Consider the following 6,426-nt stretch of genomic DNA (forward strand, 5'->3'; position numbering starts at 1 on the left):
GATTCACAGACCATGCCGTCATCATGTTCCATGTTACACGACTCTTGTATTCTATTTAATCTCTAAAAATATCAAGAATATATTTTCTTGATGATTCGGTCTTTTCAGGGTATTCTGGTAAATTAACAAATAAAGATCGTGCCATTACCATTTCCTTCTTAGAACATTAACTATGTTCATTCTGAAATTCATATATGCGAATACTGGACCATTACAAACGTTGCTTAATCGCAAGAAGAAGAAACGAAAGGACAAAACTCTAAAATAGAAATTGGAGTATAAATCGCAGCAAATAGAAGGGAGCATTAACTGTGGATGTCAATGATTATAGAAGACAAAAGCAGGGGCTTTGAAATATAAGGGAAGATATAAAACCCAACAACCACCCAAAAATTATAAACCGTATATATCGATGCATATAGCAATATAAAGACACGGAAGAACTAAAAACACTATAAAACCGAGAGTATAGTAGAAGTAAATAGATTCTTCCGGAGGCAGATGAAAAAGAAGAACGACAGATATGAAAGTGAGGAGTATATCGAGAATCAGTACTGGATGAAGCATATTGACAAATACTTTAAAGTATGAGTTGAGGGAGAAAGAATAGAAGGTGTGAGTTGTAAGGAAACGAAGGAGGTGGATTTATAGTGAAATACCCGACAGAGAAATCAAGATGGATTATCGTATTAATTCGAAGAGAATCATAATCTCCTTAATCACCGAAGCATCAAATCCAACATAGATTACAAAGATTTGCTTTAAATTCGGAGATCAATTGTGATGACATCAAAAGATATGACGAATCACTATAATCTTATTTCCTTCATTTACGATAACTTCCCTCATACGCTTTGAGTAATCGAATTATTTTATCCATACTTCTTAGACATGATAAAACTTCATAATCGTCATAATAACATTTTCATTGTTAGCCATAACGACCTCTATCAAATTTCGGGGACGAAATTTCTTTAACGGGTAGGTACTGTGATGACCCGGAAATTTCCGACTAAATTTAAACTTTATCTTTATATTATTCTGACACGATAAGCAATGTTTGTTAAGTTAAATCTCAAGGATTTTAAACTATGTTTATACATTCATTTAAACCTCGACCAAATTCCAATGATTCACGAACCATTAAATGAACATATATGAATATGTATGTATATGTGTATATGTTATAAATTGAAAATGTCAACAAAGTATTTAAAAGTATAATGCTTTATATGAACGTATTTGTTTCAATATGATTATCGACGAAATTAAAAAAAAATATATTAAATGATTGAATTATCAGAAACATTGAATTATGATTACAAGTCTCTGTTGAGAAGTCCACTATGATTTGAGAAATCTATTCCTCTTAACGATATTCGGAATAATTTGTAAAGCTATTTATAAATAAAAATAAAAAGTGTCATTTACGAAAGTTAGACAAAAGCTAGTGGAGAATTGGTTTCCATAATATTCTATTAATCTATTTTCAAACGTACAAAAATGTTTTCAGTTTAAAAAAAAACTTTATTATTAAACTTTTATAAATATCTAGAATCACTTTTGACAACTCATTACTTAACCAGTATAATAAATATAACGATATTTATATTTTATTTCATTAAATATATATAACGATTTAAATTAATATTATATATATTTATACGCGTATTATACATACATAGTTTTTATACTTTTACTATACTTTAACTTTACATTTACTTTACTTTTACTTTACTTTAACTTTAATAATTCACTTTAATAATTCATACTTTAATAATTCACTTTAATAATTCATACTTTAATAATTCACTTTAATAATTCATACTTTAATAATTCACTTTAATAATTCATACTTTAATAATTCACTTTAATAATTCAAAAATCTATTATAAATAGAATTCAATAGGTTTCATTATTTTATAGAAACTTGAAAATATATTTCTCTAAACTCTCTCAATCGATTTACATATATATATATATATATATATATATATATATATATATATATATATATATATATATATATATATATATATATATATATATTTGCTCTGTATTATTTCAAGATATTATTAGTATACATAAAATATTACGACGGAGTGATGTCCGAGTGATTTCAAAATAGTTTTTTGAATGAGTCGAAGCTAAGGAAATTATGGGTTATAGCTATGGAAGTGATGGGTATGGTTCATGGGTATGCTCGTGAGGTCAATCTAGTGTTTATCATCTCCGTTGCGTCTACGTACTTTCCTGCAATATTGAATCTCAATATTGATACGTGAGCACTCATAACTTAACTTTTATATATCAATAGTGTATCCCTGACTAGTGCTCGAGTATATAGGATTATGCATGCTTGTACATTCGATATTGTCCTTAGATAGGTTTGTTGAATCCTGAATTAGATACATATGCTACTGAGATAGGGTATATGATATGCATGTCATTGGAAAGCTAGCGAAAAATTAAGAACTTTTCATTTAGATATCGAATGGTGTCGATGAACGGATTTGAAGTTATAGTCAACTGAATTTTAGTATTATTGTTAAAATGATTATTATTACTATCGTCGTTATTATTTTAATAGAAATATCATTGTTATTATAAAATATCATTATTACTATTATGTTAGTATTATCATTTTATCATAATAACATTTTTAGTAAATATAAATATTGTTATTTTTTTTTTTATAGAATAATAATTATTATTATTACAAAATAATACAACTTTTACTTATTATTATTATGATCAATATTATTTTATCAAATAAATAGGGGATACAAAGATATTTTTCACCACGCGTAATATAATTACATTAATAATACTTACCACTATAGTTTTAAGATATTAAATGAACTTTATAAATTTTACTACTTAAGATATATAAAAGTATCTTTTAACATATATAAACGTTAATATAAATTTTTATTAATAAATGACTTTTATTATTATAAAATCTAATAAATATATTTAAATATATAAAACGACTATAGTTAAGTTATATAATAAACACGTATAAATTTTAGAAGTCATTTTGGGTCAAGTTGACTTTTGTTGACTTTTGCATATTAGTCTCGAGCATTAGGATTGTGGTACACTATGACTTGACCAAAAATTGTTAGACAAATATTGACCAACATATAAATATATATAATTAATATAGGTTCGTGAATCCGAGGCCAACCTTGCACTTGTTAAATGACGTTATATGTATTTTTACTACGAAATACAGTATGGTGAGTTTCATTTGCTCCCTTTTATATATATTTTTGGGACTGAGAATACATGCGCTGTTTTTATAAATGTTTTACGAAATAGGCACAAGTACTAAAACTAATTCTATGTGGGTTTAAACCAGAAATATACCCTTAGCTTGATAACATTAAACTACTTGTCTATGTACGGTAGGCGCGAATCCTAAAGATAGATCTATTGGGCCTGACAAACCCCATCCTGACTATGGGATGCTTTAGTACTTCGAGGTTATTTTAAACACACCTGATCTGGTGTACTTCAGAGGGTAAAATATGAACGTTAAGGCTTGTTACCGGGTGCCTACAACTTATAGAATAATTTTATACACTTGCGAGTGTACATATATTTATAAACGGAAATCTTGTGGTCTATTAATATATTGAAATGATTGTTATGATAAACCTATGAACTCACCAACCTTTTGGTTGACACTTTAAAGCATGTTTATTCTCAGGTATTAAAGAAATCTTCCGCTGTGCATTAACTCATTTTAAGGATATTACTTGGAGTCATTCATGGCATATTTTGAAAGACGTTGCATTCAAGTCATTGAGTTCATCAAGATTATTATTAAGTCAATTATAGTTGGATGTATTATGAAATGGTGTGCATACCGTCAATTTTTGTTGTAAAGAAAGTTTGTCTTTTAAAAACGAATGCAATGTTTGTAAAATCTATCATATAGAGGTCAAATACCTCGCGATGTAATCAACTATTGTGAATCGTTTATAATGTATATGAACGGGTCCTTTCAAAAATGTACCAGCTTCAGCAACATCATACGCCTCAACATCTCATTATGTACCTCGAGTATAATCATCATTCTACGAATCGTTCTACATCATTTATCTTCGTTCGACATGATGATTAGGTAATCTCTAATGTTTTAGAGATTATGTTTTCTAGTTTTAACGGTAAAGCAAATGAGATTAATATCATATTAACTCATTAAATCCATGATTACATCTGAAGAAAATATAAATGTATATATGTTTTCATAAAGATTGTAATTAAAAATTCTTTTGTACAAACTGTTAATGATGAAAATATTTTAACGGGTAGGTAATACCCGAGGAATATTTAGATTTCACATTAATAAGTTACACTGTACATTCTTCGAATCTGATTCAACAAGCCATTTACTATCCTACTTACATCCACAGATATACGTATCCGTTCACCGCAGAATAACCATTTTCATTCAATTTCATATTTGGGTTTTGACTTATCAGAATCTAATAAGTGGCATAACGAAGAAAACATTGGACAAAATAAAATTTGTTAGAAACAAACAAATTAATTATGAGAAATTTTGTTAAGAATCCACGCTAACTATTCCTAGCTAACAGTTCCTAGCTAACTGTTAATTCCGTATTACATTTTATTTATCGCAATTTATTTATCGCAATTTAAATTCTCGCAATTTTATTTATCGTCATTTAATTTCTGTTATTTATTTTACGCACTTTAAATATCGGGACACGTATACAATGTTTTGACGTATCATATTGACGTCATCTATATATATATTATTTGGAATAACCATAGACACTCTATATGCAGTAATGCTCGAGTTAGCTATACAGGGTTGAGGTTGATTCTCAAATAATATATATACTTTGAGTTGTGATCGAGTCTGAGACGTGTTTATAACGGGTCACGACACGTATTAATTAATTCGAATATAATATATTGAACTATATATGAATTATTGAACTGCTAATTGTGGACTATCAACTGTGGACTACTAACATTGGACAATTAAAATGAATTAAAATATTAATTATAACATATGAAACTAAACAATTTTTCAAGTTTGCCACTTGATTTCATCTTAAACATCCTTTGTATCTTGACGATTACCATCAGCGTTTAATCATCTAAAAACACAATTCTCTTGAAACCACCTCGGATTATAACCGATGATTCCGATATGGTAGCATTAAATGAAGAGGAAACAGCAAAATTGAAGATGGTCTAAACGGCCAAAAGTTTGATAATAAAGAATGGAAGGTTGAGAACGCTCGATAGAAAATTTGGTACTGAAAAATGGTTTGAGCAAACCATGAAGGAGACTACGGACAAATACAAGGACCAAATTCGGTATTGAAAGAAACCAGGTAATTCTGGATCCAATGAAATCTTCAGTGAATATCTTGCTCCTCACTCATATTAAAATCTTGAGGAAAATTTTTCTTCATCAACCTTCGAACTTAGAAATTCCAAAATATCATCATAAATATCTTTGATATTTCAGAGGATATTTTCATACAAATTCTCGTCCGAAATTATATACCTCTTCGTACTATCTGTATTACATTATATTGGAAACTTCTGTAAAATCTAAGTATAAATTACGAATGAATTCTGGAGAAGTGTTAAGAATTTGAGCATGAGTTAGTATAATATAATGACACTTGGCCAACGTGATTATATTACAGTAAGTTATGCTGGAAGTTCTAATGAAACTTGATGATTCACAGATCATAACGTCATCATATGCCATGTTACGTAACTCTTTCATTCTACTTAACCTCTAAACATAGCAAGAAAATATTTTCTTGTTATTTCTTTCTTTTCCGTGATTTCTGGTAATTTACCAAATCAAATCGTGCTATTACGTTCCTTCCTGCTTAGAACATTATGATCAATTAAAACTTCATACCTACGAATTCTGGACCATTATTCGCTTGACTTAAAGTCGGGAAGAGAAAACAAGAGCATGGAGCTCCGAAATATAAAGGAAAATACAAAGTCGATCACAAACACATAAATTACAAACCGTGTATATCAATGCGGATAGCAACATAAATACACGGGAGAATGAAAAACACTATAACCCCAAGGTAATAGTAGAAGTTAACAGATTCCTCTGGTGGTAGATGAAAAAGGAGGAAGACAGAAGCGATTGTCAGAAGAAGGACAAGGATCAGTACTGGATTAAGCATTTTTACATTCTTTAGAAGCATGGATTAAGGAAGAAAATATAGAAATGGTGAGAATAATGAAATGGAAGAGGTAAATTTATAATGGAAGCATCCGACAGAGCAATCGAGGTAGATGACCGCATTTAATTAAAGAGATCTTGATTTCCTTAATCACTGACGAATAAAATCTTATATAGATAACGAAGATTTTCTTTGAAATCCCTTGAATTCCGAAATT

This window comes from Rutidosis leptorrhynchoides, chromosome 2 (genome assembly GCF_046630445.1).
Source record: "Rutidosis leptorrhynchoides isolate AG116_Rl617_1_P2 chromosome 2, CSIRO_AGI_Rlap_v1, whole genome shotgun sequence".
Classification (NCBI taxonomy): Eukaryota; Viridiplantae; Streptophyta; class Magnoliopsida; order Asterales; family Asteraceae; genus Rutidosis; species Rutidosis leptorrhynchoides.